Below are 25,051 nucleotides of genomic sequence, written 5' to 3'. Positions count from 1 at the left end.
ATGAAGATCTGATGTTTTTTCCACCTAAAAGATATGCTCTAGTTCAACCAGGAATTAATGCAGGGAATTCCTATGGCCTGTGATGATTACAAAGGTCCTTTCTGATATTGTAACCTATCTATAATATAGAGTACAATTATGTACTACCAGGCATGTCATAAATAATGTAACCATAAAAAAGAGTAATATTTTTTTTAAATCCAAGCTTTTTTTTTTACTTTTCCAAAACAAATTCCAAATATTTCCAAGATGAATTATTTTCAGAGTTTGTTTCAAAGGAAATGTAAGCACAAATATTTGCTTTTGTTCCAAATTGGGACAAAACCAAATTTGAAAAATGTCAGAATTTCCCACAAACCAAAGATTCAGAGTTTTGAGAAACTGTAGCAGACCCACAGAAGTCAGTGAATTTACACTAATGTACAATGATGCAGGATTGGGGCCTAGAAGAGTGAAAGTGTTTACAACTAGCAGTAATAACTTTTAGTTTCTCTCCTGTATCATCTCTCTCTCTCTCTCTCATCCCTGTGCAGTTTTGTTTGGAAGGCCTTATCACTTTCTTAGATATCCATGCAAGTCCTCAATTCCAATTAAATATATATTTTCTCAATTACAATTTGTGGACTTTCCTGTCCTGAAACAAAAGTTCCAAACACCATAATATTGTTAATGGTATTTCTATTTGTCTTTCTCTACATTTCTAATGGCCATTGCTGCTAATGTTACGCTGTGATGTCTTATGGTTACATTCTCATGAGATAATGTGCCAAGTAGCAGAACATTTTTGTATACATGATCAATGAATAGCGGTCATTCATTCTTCCACAAACTGTAGGAGAAAACTCCCCTGCCTCTTTCCATGTACATCATCACGTACAAAAATCAGAACTAACCACAGCTACCCTACTCTGCAAACCAGCATGTCAGGAATTGAGCTGCAGTCATCAGTTAAATTAGCTCCTAGCATGCTGAGCTGCTGTGCTCTCAGATTATTATTTTTTCATAAACAGAAGTTGTTTCAAGAAAAACAATCTATACAAAATCAAAATAAACCCCTATTTTCCTTATTTTATATAAACACTTTATATTAGTACTGTACTCATCTGCTTTACTATTCACAATAAAGATGTGGACACAATTAACTTTATGTAAGCGATCTGTATGTGTCACTACCCTGGAGCTTCTTAAAATGAAATTAAATGGACATGCCAATGCTAATTGTAATTTTCCCCTGAATATGAACTGTTATTTTATCAGCAGATATTTGACAATTTCTTTCTTTATATTTATGGAAATGCCACTTGTGGTCCAATACTTATGGTGGAGTTGGAACACTTACAGCAGGAATTTAAATAGTTACATATGAAACACACACTATATCCACCCCAAAATGAAATGATTTACTCTTTGAGCACAGAATGATTCTTCTGAATATTACAAGTAACTCTGTTAATTAATTTGAGTTAAAATTAATTTAAAAGCAGGTCATTAAAAGTTAGCATCCCGTGTCAGACATTATTATATCCCAAATGATATTAATGGAAGACAGACCCTTCAAACTTCCCATTTAGTTAAAATTCACTGAAATCTGTGCATAGGCAACATTTCAAATAATTGTTTTAGGATGGCCATTATTTTTTCTGGCCATTATTTTTCATAACAGAAAGGGACAGATAAATAATGTTTATGAAGAATTCCATGCAGCTCTTTCAAAATGGCTGCCATTTCCCATTGTTATCGGGATTGCAGCCACAGCTACCATTTGTTCGATGACCATTTTGAGAAGGGACTCCCTTCCCTTCTTCCCCTCTCCCCCATGGGACCAGGTGTCTTAGTATGGGTGACACTATTAGCAGTTTGACTTCACTTCATTTGGGAACAATGGAAGGTGGTGGCCAGTTTGAAAGACATGTGGCTAATACCAGCTCTGTAACCTGATCGTCATTGAGAACAACAGAAGATAGAAGACATTTTGAGAGAGGGCAGTAGTTCCTAGAACAACCAAAATTACCATTAATCCTGAAATTTCTCAGTTCTACCTATTGTGCTAAATATACTCAGTGAGAAGGGGAAAGAGGAAAATTTTTGGAGGTGGCAAGCAGGAGAATTTGTGCTCAGGAGAGAGGTAGAAACTGATCAGTATGTGTGCGTGAAGGGGAATGAGAGGGAAAACTAGAAAGGGGAAATACAGGAAGTCATGCAAGAGAATGTTGGCATCAGGAGCAGGGTAAAAATTGGGTTGGGCAATGGGAATAGGAAAATATGAGGGACAGCACAGATGGAAAAACTAGTGAATGTGTATTCAGGAAAATATGATCAGGAGCTCAGTTAAGCTGGCCAGTATGCACTGTCTGCTTTGACCTACTTCAACTGGTGAATAGGTCTTTTTTTTTTTTTTTTTTAAGGTGGATGTTAAAAAATATGTAACTGATTAGAAACAACAACATTAGAAGCAACATTCTTTCTGGGGTGTCATACATAATGTTCATGTATAAGATTTTAAATAGTTAAAAAGCAAATTCCCACAAACATCCTCTCACCTTAACTAGTGGTAGAATCAGCAATGGTATGGTTAAAACAAAATTGTTACAATTCCCCCATCTTTCCCCCTGCTCTCCAAAAAGCCCACAGGCATTACAGACCCAGGAAATTACAGTCAGTTACATTTTAGAGAAATCCAAACAAACATATTAAAACAATGGAAACATACAGTTAGGGCACCCAATTAGCCTTAGCTCCTCCCTGTACTGACACCATGGGAGAAAAATCATGAACGTGGTTTTAGAAATCACGTTAATTCAGGACTATAAGCAAAAAGCATTAATCATACTTGTATATTTTTGCCTGGTGTTATTATAGAGCAAATAGATGGTTATTTTTTCTTTTAAAAATATTTTGGTTATTACAACTTTTTTTAATGAAACTTAAAATAGTATAAAAGAAATATATGGACAATTGATTTAACACATTTTTTCCAGGCACGATTACATGTGTATTTCTCAATCAGTGCATTTTGGCCAGAAAATTAGATTAAAATATAATATTCCATAAAAACCATTGACTGAATTCCACAGTATAATACCTTTCATTACCTCTATGGTTATGAATAGTAAACTTTAAAATTCCACTGGTTAAGCATTTAAAAATAAATAAATCAGGAAACATGTGCAACTTTAACTTTGCACTCTTATGCATTGCAATTTAACTGATTATTTACTATTCCTTAAACAATCATTCTATAACTCTAGATATGCATGTAACATTGTGTAATTTCTTTATTCTTTCTGATTTACACTAATTTCTTTGTAAGAATTGTCCATTTTCCCTTTACTGACTTGTACTTTTTAATATATATAATATTTATATTTATTTTATATATATATATATATCTAAAGTTCTAAGACATGTGTAATGATCTTGAGGTTCCTTAATTAGCCAACCAATGAATGAGAAAGGAATAAAACTTTAACAAAACAAACTGGAGAGCTTTTCTGGTCAACTGCTGCACATGGCCATGCAGTGTTCCCAACTCCAGCCTTCAGGACACAGTTCCTATGTTCATAATACTGTCCCTTATGAGGAAGTGTCTCTAAGTTGTAATCTTCTACAAACATCTCTTTACAATGTGTAGCTTAAAATTTTATGCAGCATCCAAAGACTCCACAATTTATTTCCAAATAGCGCCAGTCTGTCTTAGATGAAATTGAGGTGGTGATGTGATTAGCTATGAAGTTGACAGAGCTAGACATATATGCAGAGATCAAACTCTTTTAACTGCAGTTTTTTGGGCAACATTTAACTATAAAACTAATTTAGCTGGAAATTTAGGTATCCCATATATAAGAGGAAAATTCTTAGGTTCAATTATCTAGGAACCATTGGGAGTCTGTTGCCCATCTGCCAGTGAAATCCATTAGAGTTGGGCTCTAAGGGGCAGATTTTAAAAGTATTTAAGCTCCTAAAAAGGCAGAAGATGTCTAGTGGGATTTTTTCAAAGGCATCTTCAGGCACCTAAATACCTTTAAAAAAATCTGGCCCCAACTCCCTTAGGTCCTTTGAGATTCTTAACTTTAATCTGTACTATACTTTGCAAGTATGATTTGCTGCCTATTTTTCATAAAAATGACTTTAATGGATTCTAGTTGACATAAGAGATCAGTATGCATTATTACAAGATGATACACATGTGTTTCTAGAATTGTAAAAACAAACTATAGGATGTGTTACATACTAATATATGATCATATACTTCAAGATTATGGGCAGGATCCTCAGCTGGTAAAAGTCTGCTGATTTATACCAGCTGATGATCTGATCTTTTGTCATAATGCATATTCATAACAGAGCAGAGTTAAGGTGTACAACAATAACTTATTTCCTGACTTGAGTTTTTGTTTGTTTGTTTGTTTTTTTAAAAAGTGAAGAGAAAACAAAGATGAAGGACACGCACCATAAAAGGAAATTCATTATTCAAATGAATAATACATTTCACACTCTGGATATCTCGCTGGCAGAACAGAACACTGTGTCCCATTTCCATGTCCCAAGTTTAGGAGATCTGCAGATAGGGGCCCTCTATCGTGTGTACTTTAAGGGATGTGAAGCTTCTGAAGGTATCTCCCAGCAGGGCTCCATTCTGTGCATCTTATAAATTTCACAACATCTCTCTCTCTCTCCCTCTCTTGTACCTCCCCAGGTCCCCAGGGACTAAACCAAGGGTTCCTCTGAAGCCTTTTCCTCAAGCCCAAGTCCATCTTCAATGTACCCTTCTCCAAACAGCTAAGCAAGCTATTCCCACAGGTACAGTTCAACTTTCCTTAGCTGCTCACCTTATGAATTTAGGCTCCCAATTCAGGACAGCACTTAAGCACTGCTTAACTTTCAGTGTGTGTTTAAGTCCTGTTGACTTCTATGACCTTAGTAAAAAGCCTGTTCATGAGGAATTTCCCATGCACTACTTTTCATAGGGCCCCAGTTTGGCCCATCAAAACTAAACTTCACTGAATAGTCCCAGCAAAATTTCATCTTTCTACCCATTGCTGTTTCATCTAGATAACAGTTCAAAAACAAAACGGTGCAGGAGGAGATTGCAAAAAGATTTTTATAATGTGAAAAGTATATTTTTTCACCACTTCCCTTATGTGCAAATGGTTAAACTTATTTTTGCTAAAACTTTGTATAGAATTTAATCTTCAACCAGCCACCAAGTTTGGAAAATATCTGCATGAAAGATGAAAATTTCTCAACATTATAACCAAATGAAAAAAGGTGAGGTTGTGAGAGGATACTTCACCAAGGCTTAGAACAGAGAAGAATGTATGCAAATGCCAGTCTAGCATCTTCATGGTAGTGTTCTATATCCCCATGTCAGAAAATTGAGTTCAATTGCCAGTCTTAATCTCTCTCCCCTGCATCCCCCGGCCTCAGGAAAAGAGAGCACTTTGGTGGCAATACATTCATCCTCTGGGTGAGTGTGGAGGATGTCTCATGTCATTGAAAAGCAGCCATTCTAGTTGATTAAGGAGCTGCCTTGAGACTCCAAAGGATGTCCTTTCTTGTCTTCTTCAACCAGAAGGATGGTAGATGTAACATGGGAACTCAAGGCCAAATAAAATAATTAACTTAAAGAAGGAACAAAGTAAAGATCTTCACCAAGGTCCCCAATTCAACAAAGCACTTGAGCCTCTGTTTTGTTAACTAAGAATGGACTAAACACAAACACTTACTTATGTGTTTTGCTAAATAGCAGAAGTGCTTTGTTGACTCAGGGATTTACAGGGTACAGTGGGAAAAAAATTAAACATGTCAGACATGTATTGGCAGCTTGTTACCGAGCTAATTTGGTTATTTGATATACCACAATTAAGCTACTCCAGCTACAGTAGCCGTGATGTAGAGGAAACAAATTCCTCCTTTACTCAAGCATGGGGGAAATTGTTCAAACAGAAAAAATAAATAAATAGCTCTTGAGTGTGATTTTCTTTGTTAGCTTTTATATAAAGAAATCTGTTGTCAGTGCATTGCAAGAGAAGATAAAATTCCTGGCAGACAGATCTAATGTATGCAGAGCGGTCGCCTAGGGCGGCAGGATTTGGGGGGCGGCCTTTTGCCATCCTCGGTGGAAATTTGGCGGTGAGGGGTCGTTCCGCTCCTGGTCTTCGGCGGAAATTGGTGCCGGGTCCTTCACTCGCTCCGGGACCCGCCGCTGAAGTGCCCCGAAGACGCGGAGTGGAAGGACCCCTGCCGCCGAATGCTCAGAGGAGGAGCTCTGCCGCCCAGGGCGGCAAAAACCCTGGCACCGCTCCTGTGTAGCACTGTCAGTCCCCGGATATTAGAGAGACAAGGTGGGTGAGGTAATATCTTTTGGACCAAATTCTGTTTGTGAGAGAGACAAGTCTTCAAGCTTACACAAAGCTCTTCAACTCTGTATAAGCTTGAAAGCTTGTCTCTCTCACCAACAGAATTTTGTCCAATAGGAGATATTACCTCACTTACCTTCTCTCTTGAGTCTCTAATGTGCTCAACCAAAATGAGCTTTTCACTCTTCCTTATTAATTTGAGGCTTGTCATTTGTCCTTCCACTGCTGTATGGGTTATACAGATCTACTCTGGAGCAGATGGGTGGGAACAATAGGAAATGGCAGGAAACTTGGCTCTGCACCCACAATGCACTAGCCAGTGCAAATGAGCTGGTGTGGGGACTGTAGCTGCTGGTCTAGTTAATTAAATTCATACTCTTACTTGGCCCCTCCACTTGAAGCTGGCAGGGAAGCATGACTCTCTGAGTTAGTCTGGGTTGGTGTAGCCTCCAATACCCCCTACACAGAGTTTCTGACAAAACCAACATCTGGACCTTAAATGTGTGTTCCATAGTTTATAATTGTAGTGCTTGAAAATTAACTTAATGGTAGATATATGCCTAAACCTTATACACTTTATTAGCCACTTCCAGCATCTTACACCACAGAAAAGAACAGATACAGAGAAATATTAGGACATGGCACAAAAACAGCACTCGTTCATGGATAGGAGGTGGTGACCAATTCAAGAACAGATGTACATTTATACTCACCTTGCTAGAACTGTAATTTGATATTGTTGATCAGAAAATACTCTTGTTCCATCTTCAAGTGACTGCAGAGTAGGGAAGGGGGGAACCCCCTGAACTACTTGGTTCTGTCTTCTCAAACCAAACACACAGGGTCATTAATGAGTCTCCATCTCCAGAGCTCTCACCTATAGAAACCACACAGCATTCAGTACTCTTTCTCAATGTAGAAAATCAATTGGGGGAGTTTAGTGAGGCCTCTATATGAAACCAATTAGGAAGACAGAGACACCACTTGAGTGGAAGTGCTAGCACTGCAAGGACATTACCCAGCCATACATCGCCATTGTATATATATAATAAAAAAAACGGCACTATCTTCCACATTTCTTAACATCTTGCTGCAATCAGCAACTCGCTGAAGCCAAACTCAGGTAAGAAAGAAAATATCTGTGGGAAGAGAAAAATACTGCAAAGGACTTGTCCATGATAAGGGGCATATTGTAAAGCAGACATGTGCCTTCAGATGATTGTTGATTTGCCTTGGGATCAGGGCTGTCCTTACCATGAGGCGAACTGAGGCGGCTGCCTCAGGTGCCAGACTGTGGGGGGGACCACTAGAATCCAGAGTGTAGAAAATTGTGTCTGCTTCTAGTGCATATGTATTCTCTCTGCTCTAGATGCACAGAGATGGTGGAGTGCTGTGCTGGAGGAAGGCGGGCACAAAAGACATAGGCAGGCAGGAGAAAAGGTGAGAGGGAATAACAGAAAGCAGCAGGAGCTGCAGAGAGAGAAGAGGAGGAGGAGCCTCTTATTACCTCTCTAGCACCCCCAGGAGCCTGGATTGATTAACACCAGCTTCTCAGGGAGCTTCCTGTTTCCTGATGCTTCCCTGAACCCACTTGAAGAGAACAGGCAGTCAACTGAAGTAGTAGGAGCCAGTTAGGCCCTTAAGAAGCTGATATCTTCCCTCACTCAGGGCCTGCTACCAGCCTGTTTATTTGTCCCCTTCAATTGAGTGTTGAGAGCCACTATAGCTGGCACAGAACAGCAGTCATGAGTGAAAGAAGAAAATGCCCCTCTGGGGTAGCATTCAGAAAAAGAAAGAAAGCAAAGGAAGCTTTTCTATCTAAACAGGAAGGAGCTCTCCTGAGATACATAGACACAAATGTTCACGGTGAGCCTTCAGGCCCCAGTGAGGATGTGAGTGCCTGATCTTCCAGTTAGTCAGAGTGCAGGTGACCTGGCAGCTACTGCAGCATCCGTATCTCCATCTCAAATGGATGTAAGCATGCACATTCCTGAAGAAAAATGTAGATCAGAGAAGTGTGTGGTGGAGGCACAAGAAACAGCTGCTGCTGAGTTTAATCCTTTAAGTCTAGATGATCCAGGACTGTGGACCCACTTGAGCAGTAGCCTGAGTGACTTCCTTGTACTGCATGGGCCACAGCAAGTGAAAAATGTCATGTTCCCCAAAGACAATGAAAATAGAAGTTTCCATCCAACATATTACTGGTGTGAAATCCCCAATGGTGACAACGTGGAGAGGCCATGGCTTATTTACTCAAAAACCCAGAATGCTGCATACTGTTTTTGTTGCAAACTCTTCCAGTCTAATGTTCCAGCCACATTGGGTTCTGCAGGAACAAAGGACTGGAAAAATCTGGCTAGAAATCTGGCGTACCATGAGAAGGCAGCAAATCACCAGAGAGCATTCCATAGGTGCAAAGAGCTTGAAATGAGACTAAGGTTAAAGGCCACCATAGATGATCAGCATCAAGAGAAGATTGCATCAGAGTCTCTTTACTGGCAAAATGTTCTGAAAAGGGCTCATTGCCATTGTGAGAATGCTTGCTACCCAAAACCTACCACTGTGTGGCACTTCAGATCAGTTGTATGTGCCAAACAATGGAAACTTCCTTAAAATTGTGGAGCTGATGGCTGAGTTTGATGCTGTATTCCAGGAGCATCTAAGAAGAGGAAGAAGGCAGAATTGAGACCTTTCAGTGTTATGGCCCAAGCAAGGGGGCATCATTTGAGCTCCGCCCCTCAGGTGCCAAAATGTTGTGGGCCGGCCCTGCTTGGGGTCCTTTTGGTCTCCTCACATATACAAGAAACCCAAATCATGAAAAAAACACCAGCTTCCTTTTCCAATTGGCCATGAGACTGTGGCCAACCTACCAGGCACAGCCTTGTCCATGGTAATTCATGCTTTCATGACTTCCAGGGCTGATTACTGAAACTCTTATTTAGGACAGAAGCCACAGACCTCAAAAAACTTCAAGAGGTACAGAAAGCTGCATCTGCTGCTTAGCCACACAGGCTGCCATGGACAGATCCCAAGGATGCTCTCATCTCTGCACTCTTGATAATAGTGTCCAAATTAAATCTGTACCTTGATATTCAAAGATCTCCATGGTGTAGACACTAAGACCTCAAAATTATGAATTACTATTTAAGAATTGCCCAGGCAACAAGGTAGTTTTAGAAAAGGTAGAACTGAGGGCTGAGGCAATAAAAACCTCAAGGTCTAGCAGATAGATTTCTTCAACAATCTGAGGAAACTCAGAGTTGCTGCAGCCTTTCACAAGAAAGTATCGCTGGTGCAACAAAAGATACTGCCCCCTTTTTCCCTGTCTGTGAATGAATTAAGAATAAACAAACATTTAAGCTAATCAAACATTAAGATGTTATATGCTAAATACCAAGTGAAAATAGTGAATGTGATGGAAACTAATATTATTAAAATGTGTATTAAAGGGAAGTTGACTATAAATGATGCACCTTTGGACAAAATATTGTAAGCATTAATGACAGGGCTTACCACCTGAACAATCTTGTTAGAGAAAGAAAGGAGTTGGGTTCATAATGATTTCATTTACATTAAGTGACAAAGTAAAGCAGTCAGGCTAATATTTGCAGTGAAGCATGCTTAGCTTATTCTATCAAGTTAGTGAAATACTCCTGTGCTGAAAGATCCAGTAAATAAAAGGCTCTGAAATAAATAGTGTTTTAAGAACACTAGTTTATAAGAACCATTGAGCACAGAGTGGAACAATCAGAAATGTAATGGTCTGGTTACTATTGCATAGACTCAACTCAGCCATATATACACCCATATTCCACCACTGTTGTTAGAACAAGGAGAACAGATTTATACAGCTGTTCCAGCCTGGTGGAGATACTTGAAATTACTTTGCATTGTATAATGGACTGTTTAAATGTAATTTAAGAGCATCAAGGAATGTGGAGGGACTTTGTGTAGATAATAGGAATTTTAAACTGGACATTTCAACAATTAGCTGAGTGCTGATGGAGAAAATGAAACTTGAACAAACACAACTGCAAAGTTGGCCCAGGGATGCACTGCAAAGAGGCCCAGAGAAAGTGACTTGAAGAGGTTAGTTGCTGATCAGATCAAATCAGCCAGTATATCCCAAGGTATATCCCAAGAGGAGTGTGCCAAAATCTGTGGCCCAACTTGTTTTAAACAAGCTGGTGTGACAAAGTGTATTGCACAAAGAGACTGGAAAATTCTAGTTCTAGTTGCAAAAACTGAAAAGCTGATGGCTAGTTCCCTGATTGGATGGTGAGAGCATGACTCTTCATTTTGGATGGACATTCTGAATCTTCGGCAGAAGTGTGGGGTCACCATCTGATTGGTCTATGCCAGCATGTCCAAGAAGAGGAACCAAGTTTCATCACCCAGCAGAAGTGGGATAAAACAGCACATCTCATTCAGCATATTGCTTCTGAAAAGCCGGAAGGGAGAAAGCCAACAATCTGGGCTGGCCACCTGAGAGTCTCTAGTGACATCAAGTAGCTATCTCAGATAGGAAGAGAATTAAAGATGCATATTTTCCAACAATTTGGATTGCCCACTAGCAAATCAGGAAAAAGGCTATAGAGGTCTGTCCTTTGCTGCACTTGTGTTTGCAATGTCAACTCCTGCTGTGAATGATAGCTGAGCTGAAAGCCAAAGGCAGAGCATCTCTTTTATGATGACTCAACTCAGTCAACTGTCCACTTCCTGAAAATGGGTACTTAATTAATAAGTAAACATGCATGTATATGTGCTTTAAAGATTGTCAGAGTTACAGTGTGTGTCCTTATTTTGTAAGAGGTTCTGATCAAGATTATTGTAAATAGATTGGAAACTGAACAAGTTAAGATTGTATAACACTGCACTTGTACCTACCATAGTTAATGGTTTCATACTGCTTTTGACAGTTTAGGTGCATACAGACATAGACCAGACCAAGTGTACAAGCCTCAAACACCTATATTTACAACAAATTTACCTTAGATAATTATCAGTGTTAAAATAAATATCTATCTATCTATCTATATATATATACATGGAGATATACCTATCTCATAGAACTGGAAGGGACCCTGAAAGGTCATCAAGTCCAGCCCCCTGCCTTCACTAGCAGGACCAAGTACTGATTTTTGCCCCAGATCCCTAAGTGGCCCCCTCTGGGATTGAACTCACAATCCTGGGTTTAGCAGGGCTGTCATAGGTTTCACCCCCATTCTGGACTTTAGAGTACAGATATGGGGACCTGCATGTGAACCCCTAAACTGAATTACCAGTTTAGATCTGGTTTTGCTGCCACCACTCCCAAGTTCTAACTCCTTTCCTTGGGTAGCCTCGAGAGACTTCTTCACCAATTTCCTGGTGAACTCCGATCCAAACCCTTGGATCTTAACACAAGGAGAATTTAACCATCCCCCTTCCTTTCCCCCACCAATTCCTGGTGAATCCAGATCCAATCCCCTGGGATCTTAACACAAGGAAAAATCAATCAGGTTCTTAAAAATAAGACTTTTAATTAAAGAAAAGAAAGGTAAAAGAAAACCCTCTGGGAGATAGCATACCAGCTGATCTCACAGACAACAGATTCAAAACACAGAGGATGTTCCCTGGCAAAAACTTAGTTACACAAAAGAATACCCAATTTGATTAACCCCTTAATGCCCAAGACAAGTTACAAAGAAAATAAACATAAACCTATTTATTCCCTTCACTAATACTCACTACTCGATAAGAGGCTGATTTCTGGAGCTTTTCCACTCCGGTTGAAACTGAAACTAAACAAAGGAAACTTCCCTCCTTCCTTTTGAAACATTTTATCCCCCCATTGGTTCCTCTGGTCAGGTGTCAGCTAGGCTAGGTGAACTTCTTAACCCTTTACAGGTAAAAGAGGCATTAACCCTTAACTATCTGTTTATGACAAGGCCAATGCTCAAACCACTGAGCTATCCCTCCCCCCATGTTAGCTCCAAGATCTAATATAATTCATTGGGAAATAGGTTAAAAGGGTTGACTACGTCAGATCCGTTCAGAAGGTGACTGGTTAATTACAGGTAAGTAACTGACCAAATTGATTATAATCTATTTGGGGATTGTTAGCAACACCAGAGTTAATAACCATTTTGCCCAAATGAGGTCCTATTCTGAGGGACCCAGGCAAAAAAACAACAAAACTAAAAGTCACGTTAAGTATGTCTTATTTTCTACTTTGGTTGTGTAATTTGATTCTGAAGAGCTAAATGGTTATTTTGATGAATCTTTTTTGTGTTAGCAAATTCTATTTTAATCTTCTATCTTGTACTATTACTTGGTGTTAGGGATCTTTAATAAACTCTATACAACTAAATCAATTCTCAAGTCTTTTTCTTTGGTGAAGCAATCAAAATTAAAAGAATCCTGAGAAAGTTGGTACAGGTAATCTGTTGCTTAACTAAGGTCCGTTTTAGACCTATCTTTCTTACAGTGTGATTGGCCCTAACTAACTCCATCGTCTGCCACAACAGCTGCCATCCACTGGATCAGTAGAACTGTTAATTAATAGGGGAAAGCCTCTGACAGCAGGAGACAGAACTCACAGGAGCTGGACCAAGGTAGTTGAACTCACTCCCACAAGAATTAAGAAGGACCATGGATTACAAAGAGTAAACTGAAAAACAAATCAAAACCAAAAAAAACCCCGACATCTTTTTGGTTTAGCTTTTTCACAATAAATTCTGTACACGAAGGGCTTGTCTCTATGGTTCCTTTAGTCTACATTAGCATGTGGAGCACTAATTAGCCCATGTGCACCTTGCCGGCAAGCACTAATACATCCTATTGAGCATTAAAGTCCAGTTTCAAACAGTAGTAGGTTAATGCTCACTTGGGAAATTTTAGCATGCACCAAAAGGATACCCATGAGCCAGTTAGCAACATGCTAGTGCACACTAGAATTTACACTCCTCTTGGGAGGACTAGTGCAGCATTGTAGACAAGCCCATAAACATTAAAAATTCTATAATCTAAACAAAAAAAATAGCTATTTACTCCCTCTTACAAAGAGAAGAGAGAAGTCGTAATTGTTATTTCTGTTATTCCAATATTGGTGATGCACTTGGATTCTGCAGGGATGGATAGATCATCATACATTTTCTTTTGATATATCAGTACCTTTTATATTTTATTATTTTCTCCCTACTAGAACCAATCTTAATAAATCACTTTGCACTTTCAGCTAACACAAGGGTACTCAGACAGAGAGGACCTGACAAAGGTAATTAAAATAGGGAGAAGATTCATCTTTAATACCAGTTAATCTGGAAAACCAGGATAAAATTCTAGTTTGTAAAATCTCGTTTGTCAGGGGAGGATAAATTTAAATTTTAAAATGGATGATGCATAGATCTCAGCATGATATTGGGGTGAAGGGAAATTCACTAGTAAATATATACAGAGCTCTTGTGCAAATCTTATAACCTATCTGCTGTATTAAAATTTGTATTGAAAAATCAGAGACATTATAAAAATGCTACAAAGAGTCCTGTGGCACCTTAAAGACTAACAGACATATTGGAGCATACGCTTTCATGGTATTCACCCACAAAAGCTTATGCTCCAATACTTCTGTTAGTCTATAAGGTGCCACAGGACTCTGTCGCTTTTTACAGATCCAGACTAACACGGCTACCCCTCTGATACTATAAAAACGCTGCTATTCATGAAAGATACTAGGAGATGATGCATCATGTTTGTTTGTAAATAAATTGTCATCAGCATGGAGTAATTGATATGTTATACATTGTAATGGAATAAGGTTTATATTGATTTAGATTGTCCCTGCTAAGCTATCCATAGCCAGCACAAAGAATACATTTAACAAAGGACCTGTCAGATATTTGCTTATTATTTTTAAACATTTCCCTCCATAATAACTAGACCAGTAAACTCAGCCTCGGTTCTGAAACTCAGGTGGGGTTCTTTTCATGACTTATCACCGGAGGCAGTTTGATTCACATATACCCCTGACTGTCTTGATTTTAGGTTATCATTGACACCAGTGCAATGCCAGTGCTTTGAATGGGGTTACACAGGTGTAACTTATTGGAACAGATGACAGTCTTCTAGCTGTTTGCAAGGAGAACAGGAGCAAAATGCAGTAGATGCAAAATGTGTCAAACAGGGAGCTGATCTGATGAGTTAAGAAGGTGCACATTTTACATAATCACTTTTCAAAGTAGAATTACATTTTAAGCCCAAAGGGAGGCTGATGCAGATGCATAAATATGAAGTGATTGGAAATCTGGTGCAGCTGTTCACCATAATTGAAATGCACAGTTCAGAGATCCTCATGCAGTACAAAAATGGTTCAAGTGGAGTTGTGCTGTTATGCTACCCTTTCCCTGAAGACCAAGTAAAAAAAAGGGGGGGGGGGGGGTTTTCAAGCAACTGAAAAAGTAGTCATGATTTTGGAAGGAAAATGATACTGCAGATATTCTGAGTTTCCTAAACTGTGGAAAAATCACACTAAGTAGGAAGCATAAGTCAGAGTAGAAAAATCTTTGAGCAAATTCTGAATATCCCAGAAGAGCTCTCTGTTCCATTCAGAGATAGATCACTTGGTCCTCCTGAACCACAGGCTACCTATTTAAAATCTTCTGTGCACAAGGAACAGCATGTAGTATATCACATAACCAACCTTTTTTCAAATGACCTGCAAAAGTGCCTCATCTGTACTGTAACTACATATAAATCAATGTCATCCTCCAGTGGCCTGCTCAGATCTTTCAAGATCAGAGAGCTACACAATTGTTCCACACATACTTTAAGGGGCATGCCAGCTTCCCATGTAAGTCAACCTCTCACTGTAAAATTAATTGAATAAGCACTTTTATTACAGGTATCTCCACCACCTCTTGTTCTGAAACACTGAAATGTGATTGAAATAAATGCTCAAAATAACTTCATACATGCTTTAGCAATCATTGTCATACAGCAAGCAGTTTGAGTAGGTTACATTTCTAAACCATCCACATAGGGCAATCTGGCACTTAATCTTACATCGTTGTTCCACTACATAACACAGAAGGGAGAAAATGGGGCTAGTGAATGACTGTCTCAGTCTAAGTACAATGATATTTAAAAATCAGAAGATACAGACCACACATGGCTTTGAATTTTTGAATAGATTGAAAAAAAAAAGTGGTAGAATTCAAACATGGGTTAGTTTAACAAGGGGGACTTAGGCGCCTTTCTGCCCCTTGAGGCACCTAAGAATAATATTCAGGCACCACAGCAATCCATCCACAACACCCCCACTCAGCTACCACATAACTCTGTAGACACCTAGTCATTAGGCACCTGTGGAAGGGTTGATTCACTACTGGTGCCTCCCCTCCCCCTCACAGTTAGGCATGAAGTAACAGGTTCTCCTCCGCTAGCACTCCCTGCCAGTGAATGCTCTGGTTCGGAGCTGGTTTCCCTCTTCTCGTGAGTCAACACTCTGGCAGGTCACGTCACAGCATCACCCCTTGTGGGGTAACAAAGTCCAATATCCCTACAAAACACTTCAGCCCCAAGTCCAGGCCACATGATCTTTGTCACATTGGCTTAAAGCACTCATTTGTCCTCATCCCCTTTTTAGTGGCACCTGCCCAGCCCTCTCACTACACTGGGGTACAGTCCAGGGACCCTATAGCCAGCAGTCAAGTTCTGCTCTATCAGATTCTTAGCTGCTGCCTCCTGGACTTCATACCATAGCCTGCCAGCAGGCCTCTCTCACAGCTGCTCTAAGTTCTCCTGTCTATCAGGGCTGGGGCTTATAGGATGTCCCCTGGAATCCCCCCAATAAATCCTAAGCCAAAAGTATTAATTTAAACCAACTTCTTCCCTCCTGGGTCTTGAGCTTTCATAGTTCTTGAGTTTTCCTTGCTATGTTCCTCCACTGAACACCTCCGAGGATTCTTTCCCTGCAAGTCCATATCCTCCCCTTTTATCAGGGCTCCTCACCACCAGAGCCTACTCCACATTTCTCCTGGGCTCTTGCCAGATATGTCAATTTGGGAGAGCATCCCAGGGGCAACTATACCCATGGGCTTCCTCCTTGACCCTCCTGGTCTTTTGTTTCTCTACCCAGACAGCAACTGCAAATTTGCTCCTTGTCTCTCTGCAGCAACCCTGTGCTCCAGATGTCCTCTCTTTATGGCCAGCACCCTCAGTTCCTCCACAGCTGGGCTTCATCTTTAAATGCCTTTATTTAATTACCCTCCAGGTGCAGCCAGATGGGTTAACTGGCCTCTCAAGCTCACAATAGACACTTTCAGACAGGGCCGGCTCCAGCTTTTTTGCCGTCCCAAGCGGCGAAGAGAGAAGAAAAAAAAAAGCCGCGATCGGCGCCACTTCAGCCGCCGCTCTACTGCACCGCTTCATTCTTTGGTGGCCAGGGCCGCCCAGAGGGGGGACACGTGGGGCAATTTGCCCCAGGCCCTGCAGGGGCCCCCACGAGAGTTTTTCAGGGCCCCTGGAGCAGGGTCCGTCACTCGCTCCAGGGGCCCTGGAAAACTCTCACGGGGCCCGGGCCCCCGGAGCTTCTTCCGCTCCAGGTCTTCGGCGTCAGTTCGGCGGCGGGGGGTCCTTCCGCTCTGGGACCCGCCGCTGAAGACCCCAGGCCCCCTGAATCCTCTGGGTGGCCCTGTCAGTGGCAATTCGGTGGCCAGTCCTTCCCTCCGAGAGGGACTGAGGGATCCACCGACGAATTGCCGCCAAAGACCAGGACGTGCCGCCCCAAGCACCAGCTTGCTGCGCTGGTGCCTGGAGCCGGCCCTTCTTTCAGAGCCAGTATGGAGTATATATGCCATCACAGCTCACACATTGCCACCAGTAAAGCCCCCATAGAACCTACATTTCTGCAAGAGGGCATGTGTGCAACAACCCAAGTTCTGACACTACACTGCCAATTAGCTTGGTGACTAGCTCGTGCCTAAGGTCCAGAGGGATTCACAAGCTAGGTGTTTCCTTACCTGTGGGGCAAAAGACTGCAGAGAAGGAGGTGCCCCCCTAATATACCAGCGGTTAGAGCACTGACCAAAGATGCACGAAGGATCCTCTGAAGGATTTGGAGCAGACACATGAATCCAGCTCTCCTCCCTCCTGAACTGCTGGGGTAGGGCTCTCAAACCCTCCTGCTGAAAACCATTCAACTTTGAATAAATAATCATTAGACAAGAGAGTGACTCTATAGCCAAGTGGTTAACACATTCGCCTGGAAGAGAAGTGATCAAAGTTCTAGTCCCTGCTCTAAATCAGGCAGAGGGAGGATTTAAAGATGGGTCTCCCACATATTGGGTGTGTACACTAGTTATTAGGTATAAGGGCTCTGCCACTGTGCTCTGCCCCCCCACCCCGGACTGACCTGGCTGAGGAGAGAGTTCAGAGCTGTGAATTTAGAGTGGACGTAGGTGCCTCCCTCCAGCCTGGAGATAGGCACCTCATTCCCTTTGAAGGAAGGACTTAGACTACACCCCTCTACTTGGCCTATTGGTTAGTTTAGGAGACTCATTTTGCCTATCTAGGGAGTGAGATGTGCAATGATGGTGATGCCATGTAGATGTCAAATAAGGAATATCAAAACAGCAAACAAATTTCATAAGAGATTTAGAGAAGTACCATGATTGGCACTGGCACAAAATAAAATTTTTTTACACCAGCATCATGTCTGTCCTTCGTTATGGAACAGAGTCATGGAAGTCTACAACAGAAACTGATAAGAAGATGGATTCATTCAAAGAAAATGCCTTGGAAGATCTTCAGAGTCCACGGGAAAGGGTTTCTTGAAACATCAGAAATTTTAAGTAGCACAATCTAAAGCATCAAACATGGTAAGAAGATGGTGATGAACATATTTAGGACATGCTTTAAGGATGCCACCAACAACTTCCATGACAAGTGATAATATGCACACCACTTGGAAGGAACAAAAAAAGGGCAACCTAGAGAAACATTACACAGATCAATAAAGAAACCAAATTCATCTGCATCACAGTCAGAAGCCTAAATGGACAAACACAAGACCAAAATAAATGGGAGAAATAGGTGGACATCTTATGAACCTGAGGTTGAGGGAAATAAAGAAAGAACTGTCTGCATGCACTGTATAAGGAGACTTGCCACACATAAGTTCCCCTTTTAAACCTATCCTTCATGTTGTCATTCCCATTTGCACAGTATACATCCATTATCTAAAGAAATTCATATGGTATTTCACAGTAACCATAAGTCCTACCCTTGAATTTAAGAATATGGCTTATTGACAGCACTTGTCAGATGCCTATTTCACAGATACACCACTTAGTTAAACTGAAGTTAAAGTTGAGAGCACATATTAGTAAGCAAAAAGTTAAAATTTGCAAGAACATTGAAGTAATCAAAACAACCATTAGTTTAATACTTTCAGAAGAATCCCAATCATCTGAAAATATTGAAATGAACAATTAAAGTATCAGAACAACTGTAATAGTCCCGTAGGGATGTTAACCTTCAATCTTCCTCTCACTAAACTTTTCAAGTCTACTTTGTAAAATGTATTTATTTTTGACAAGACAGTTTTGTAAGCGTTTGCTATCTTTCACTTGGAAAATCCACTAACTAATACAGATACCATACCATCATCACTTTTTATTTTAAGAAGGGATTGCAGCAGTCTGTGGCTATGGATATTTAAATTCAGATAAGCCCCTATCCTTGTAAATCTGGTGAGTGAAAGTTCAAAAAATGGTCACCAGAGGACTTTATTAATCATCATCATCATCTAGTTAATGGCACGTCACCCAAACTGATGTGATTTTTTAAAATGTTCTAATCTTGGTCTTTATGTAAACTTAATAAATCTCATGATCTGACTCTAGGAGGTATGTATTGGTAGATATGCCAGTTTTGGCCAGGATTTTCCAAGGAGTCTAAGGGACTTGTAGGCACCCAAGATCACATTGAATTTCAATGTGATTTTGGGTGCCTACTACTTTTGATGCTCCTTGGAAAACCCTGGCCTTTGTGTCTACTGATATTGGTAGTAGGTGGAATCTGAATGATCACAGCTCACCAAGATCATATCTTCATTTATTTTTCACAAATGTGCATCCAATTACTAAGTTCCCAATTAAACATATTATAACTCATTGTCTTTCTTCTCACCAATTTATCGTATCACCACCATTACAACCTTTTCATTTCACAAAACCCAGTTCTATTACATTCTCCAATCTCCTTTTCTCGATGTACAATTTCAATCCAACACTGTATCTATTCGCCTTTGTCTCCTGTGCACACAGTTTATCTCCCATTATTTCTACAACTGTTAGTTTTCACTAAGAGTTCTTTTAAACTTATCCATTCTTTCAATCTAAATGCATACATGTAGCTAAACACAAATACAGTTACTATTGAATGAGATCAAAACTAACATGTTAAATATGTGAGTGCTATCTAAATCTCACTTTGTAATGTGGCCATACAGATGAGTATGACCACCCCACCAATGTAAACCTGGCTTAATTTACAAGGATGAAGTATAAGCCAAATGAATATATTTGGCTGGTTACTTAGAGCAAATATGTATTCTTTAGGATGCTTTACATAAACTGGTACAGAGTAACAGACACAAAACTTTCACTGAAATAGGATTCTATTACATTATGTGCACAAATAGGACAAAACAGAAAAAAAAGATCCATTTTGGATTTACACCTGGGTCAAATCATTTACACAAACATGAATTTTAAGCATGTGGGTGTAATTTAAAGTAGAATGTTGTGTCTCATTTATTAAAGACCACTTGTATTCATATAATGACTTCACTGAAACAGTCAATTCTGATTTGAAAGATTTTACGGATTTATGATATTCATAGGGAGTACCACTAGAAATGGTGATATCTTTAATTAGTGGAATGACCTTTATAAATGTGAGGACCCTGTAAGTAAGAATTTGTAATTTTATGCATTACACCCTTCTAAAAATCAGTAACAAAATAATTCATTGTTACCATTAGACGCCACATAATTCTTAACTTAATGCCTTTAATCACAAAGAAAATATTTGATTGCACAATATGTGTGAGCACTGTAATCCTATCTTGCATGTGTCACTTTCAGCAACACTATAACAAAAATACGTTTGACATAGACTCTGATAATATAATCAATAACTATGCCTTCCTGTGTCACCGCTAATGGGTGCTCGACCCCACCACCTGCCTGTATTTTCTGTTGCCTCCCTCCTTTAGTACTCTAACTCACTCATCACTTACCTGTCATCCTTCAACTGTATTTTTGACACTCAGAGCCAAGGTGTCACCTCTCTGTGCACATCCCTTGCAGATCCTTAACGCCCAAAGCTCTACTCCTTTGCTGAACCCTTTATTAGCCTTGGTAGATACTGTCCCTTCATAGACTGTAATGTCAAATTCTGAGAGGGCTCACTCATGCCCTCAAGTGAAGCTAAGTGTATTCCTCCAATATACATTTGAATGTTCAAGATGTTAGTTGCTTTGCACCTAAGACAAACTTGGTCAAGATTCAAGGTTCTAGAAATCTAGCTGTGCACAAATAGGCTCTTCATTGGCTCCAAACACCAACTCTTAAATTCTGCCCACTATCCTCAAAGTGACATTTTAACTTCAGAATCACCTCACTTGCCCCTGACTTCATTCTAGCAGATACTGCCACCAGGATGGGAAAGAGATCCAAAAGAGTTATGTCCCTATCCCCTCCGAAATACAAAGAGCACCACTTGTCCAGGTGGAAAATCCATACCAATGCCCTTCAATGCATTCAAGTCAACTTTCAAGTCCAAAGTCTTGCATCCAATCCATCCTTCAAGGAAACCCTATTGCACTGATTGTCCAACACACAATAAACCCCCATCTCTTAATTTTTCCTTAATAATAAATTGAGCCTGGCAATGACTGAGAAGGGAGCTGACTACAACATGCAAATTGCCTATCCAAAGGGCAAAACCCAGGGTGTAAAGCTGAAGATGACCAAGTTTGTAGTTCATGCAAAGTAATAAGCCTGGATGCCCCAGCCCTCCTAGCCAACTCCTGCAATCTCCTTATTAATTAACAGTGATTAGAGATACCTGCCTCTGTTTCAGCAGAGCAGGCTCAGGCTGGAGGGACAGGGCTTTTATACCCTTTTTCAATTGTGCTAGGGCAAATAGCTTATCTGAAACCCACCAGCCTGTCTGTCAGCTCAGATGATGTCTTTTCCTCCCTCCAGCCACTCCTCTCTCCCAACTCTTGGGGGAGGGGTCTACTTAAAGGAGCCGTTACACTTTTTTTTCCTGCTAGGCCACACAATGCCTTTGAGGTTCTGGGGATCACAATGAAGAAGTTGTTTACCACTCTGGATAACTCCTTAGGATGGAATTTGGCTACTTCAGTGAAGGCTGACAGGAAGATTGTCTTGGCCTGCAGTATAGCCTCAGCATAATTTTGGATGATTTTTTTGTAGTTCATGCAAAGTAATAAGCCTGGATGCCCCAGCCCTCCTAGCCAACTCCTGCAATCTCCTTATTAATTAACAGTGATTAGAGATACCTGCCTCTGTTTCAGCAGAGCAGGCTCAGGCTGGAGGGACAAGGCTTTTATACCCTTTTTCAATTGTGCTAGGGCAAATAGCTTATCTGAAACCCACCAGCCTGTCTGTCAGCTCAGATGATGTCTTTTCCTCCCTCCAGCCACTCCTCTCTCCCCACTCCCGGGGGAGGGGTCTTTTCCTCCTTCCAGCCACCCCTCTCTCCCAACTCTTGGGGGAGGGGTCTACTTAAAGGAGCCATTACACTTTTTTTTCCTGCTAGGCCACACAATGCCTTTGAGGTTCTGGGGATCACAATGAAGAAGTTGTTTACCACTCTGGATAACTCCTTAGGATGGGATTTGGCTACTTCAGTGAAGGCTGACAGGAAGATTGTCTTGGCCTGCAGTATAGCCTCAGCATAATTTTGGATGATTTTTTTGTTTGTTAGTTTTTCAATCTGTGTGTTTCATCTTTTGTTTTCCCATCATCGGTAATCATGTTTCGATCCCTGCCTTCATCTGGTCCTGGGATTAAAAAAAACAAAGCTATTTGGGGTTGTTTGTGAACCAGGAGGACAATAGTCATGGCTAGAGTTTTAGGACAATGTTTCAGGAGACCCTCAACTACTTGATCTGTTGGTGGTGTGCTGCTGTCCTTTAGCAGGCTTTTGAATTTGATGGAGTCAATAAGCCTTCATGGATGAACCAGTATTCTTGTTGCTTGGAGACCACTAACCACTGGTGTAATAGGGGTGTAATAGGTGTACTAGGGGTGGTGGTCTGACCAAAATAGGGACTGGATTGTGATATCCTCTATGCTGGGATCCAACTTGAAGACTAGGTCCAAAGTGTGACCAAACTGTGTAGGCTGTCCTAGAGATTACTTGAAGCCCGAGGAAGGCAAGTGAGGAAACACCTCCACTGTTGAGTCTTCCCCTTTACTGCTAATTTTCTGAGTGTTTTCATTCTCTGTGTTATGGCAATGGGGGGCGGGGGGGTCATGATGGAGTAGAAGTCTAGCCTGCCATTATCTGCCTGTCTGTCAGGCCAACATAACAGCTGAAAGTCTCTCTTGTATGGCTGTGTCTTCCAAGGAATCCAGTTAAACTTGTAAAGCTACGCAGATATTGGTCAATGGGACTTCTTAAAACTAAAGTGATACACAATGATGTAAACTGGAAGTACTTGCTCTAAGCAAGATGGTGTTGAAGTTTATTGTTACTGATACGGTATATTTAACATCATAACCATGTTCAGCTACCTAAACACATTACAGTGAAACCTCAGAGCTGTCATTTACTGGGTTATTTTGAATTAAATGATAAAGCTTATGGAGTGAAATTGACAAGTCTTTTTCCCCCTTCTAAATGATAGAACAAGGAAAATGTCTGTGTGTGAGATGTGGTTGAGTGGAAGAATGATGCCCACTAATAGAGTGAATGAAATGAACTGTAGTAGTTTATGAAGTGACCTGCAATTACAGAACTCCCAGAAAATAATGCATTTTACACAAATCCCATCACTGCTGAGTCAATAAGTGAATTACAGTCTATGGGATATGCTGCAGATAGCAGATCATTGATTGTATAATAGGAATATTTAAATATTATACAGTCAAAGGCAACAATATCTCCCTTTCACTTGCTTATAGAAAGGAAAGGGTGTCCACATTGCCTCCTGACTACGTGTAATCTTTGAGTGGGCTAGATTATACTTCACTGCTGTGCTCCAGTGCATAAAAAAAACAGCCTCCTTAGAAAAAGAAAGACCCAGAATTCAGTCACTGAGGAATTTCAGCAAGGATTGCACAGGTCCACCTCCCTGTAATCAAGTCCAAAAAAAAAAAAAAAAAAGGAATGAGCTTAATTCTTAGCTACTGGCATTATGATAAAGCAACATGATAAATAATAACTAAGGCCTTGGCTACACTTACCCGCTAGTTCGGCGGCTGGCAATCGAACTTCTGGGTTCGACTTATCGCGTCTAGTCTGGACGCGATAAGTCGAACCCGGAAGTGCTCGCCGTCGACTGCGGTACTCCAGCTCGGCGAGAGGAGTACCGCGGAGTCGACGGGGGAGCCTGCCTGCCGAGTGTGGACCAAGGTAAGTTCGAACTAAGGTACTTCGACTTCAGCTACGTTATTCACGTAGCTGAAGTTGCGTACCTTAGTTCGAATTAGGGGGGTAGTGTAGACCAAGCCTAAAGTTCAACAACATAACTACTTTATAATCCACATACACTGACTTCACAGTATACATAAATTAAAAAAAAAACTAATTAAATCTAAACAGGTTAATCACCACAGAAACACAGTAAGAAAGTCAGAGTTCCCCAAAACTGAGGTTTAGTTCACCTGAGTATCAGCTACACTCTTGGATCACCAAAATCTATGCAGTCAAAGGCAACAATATCTCCCTTTCACTTGCTTATAGAAATCTTCAGCTGGAATCCATGTAGACTCTTCCTACTCCTATTCTGAAATCACTCAATTAGCTAACTAGATTAAGTATATAGATTTTAAAAAGTTGCTACAAGAAAAATACAAAACTGAGAATAGCAAAATATAAATGACTCTTTCCCCCTCATCACATTCAGATAAGAGAAAAGTGGGTGAATAATACTGCTTGAGACAATTTAACTAAAACAGTCTGACTTAAATCAAACAAGTATACAATTAAAATAAAAAAAAATAGTTTTCCCTCCCAATTTCCCCTTAACACTTAATTAACACTGCCAGGGCTTCCCTGGTAGAGGGTTTAACAATATCACTAACCTGCTGCAACATGCTTAAGAGCCAGGAGGAAACAGCCTGCTTTCTGTTCTTGTAGCTCAGCTTTTCCCAGCTCACACAGTATACATGCCAAAAAGAACAGGAGTACTTGTGGCACCTTAGAGAATAACAAACATATAGTAAGGAGATATATACACACATACAGAGAACATGTATATATATATCTCCTTACTATATGTTCCATTCTATGCATCTGACAAAGTGGGCTGTAGCCCATGCAAGCTTATGCTCAAATAAATTTGTTAGTCTCTAAGGTGCCACAAGTACTCCTGTTCTTTTTGCGGCTACAGACTAACACGGCTGCTACTCTGAAACCTGTCAGTATACATGGCCTTTTCTAAAGCAGCT

This window comes from Chrysemys picta, chromosome 1 (assembly GCF_011386835.1).
Source record: "Chrysemys picta bellii isolate R12L10 chromosome 1, ASM1138683v2, whole genome shotgun sequence".
Classification (NCBI taxonomy): domain Eukaryota; kingdom Metazoa; phylum Chordata; order Testudines; family Emydidae; genus Chrysemys; species Chrysemys picta.
The sequence above is the reverse complement of the archived record's forward strand: the minus strand, read 5'-3'. Positions refer to the sequence as shown.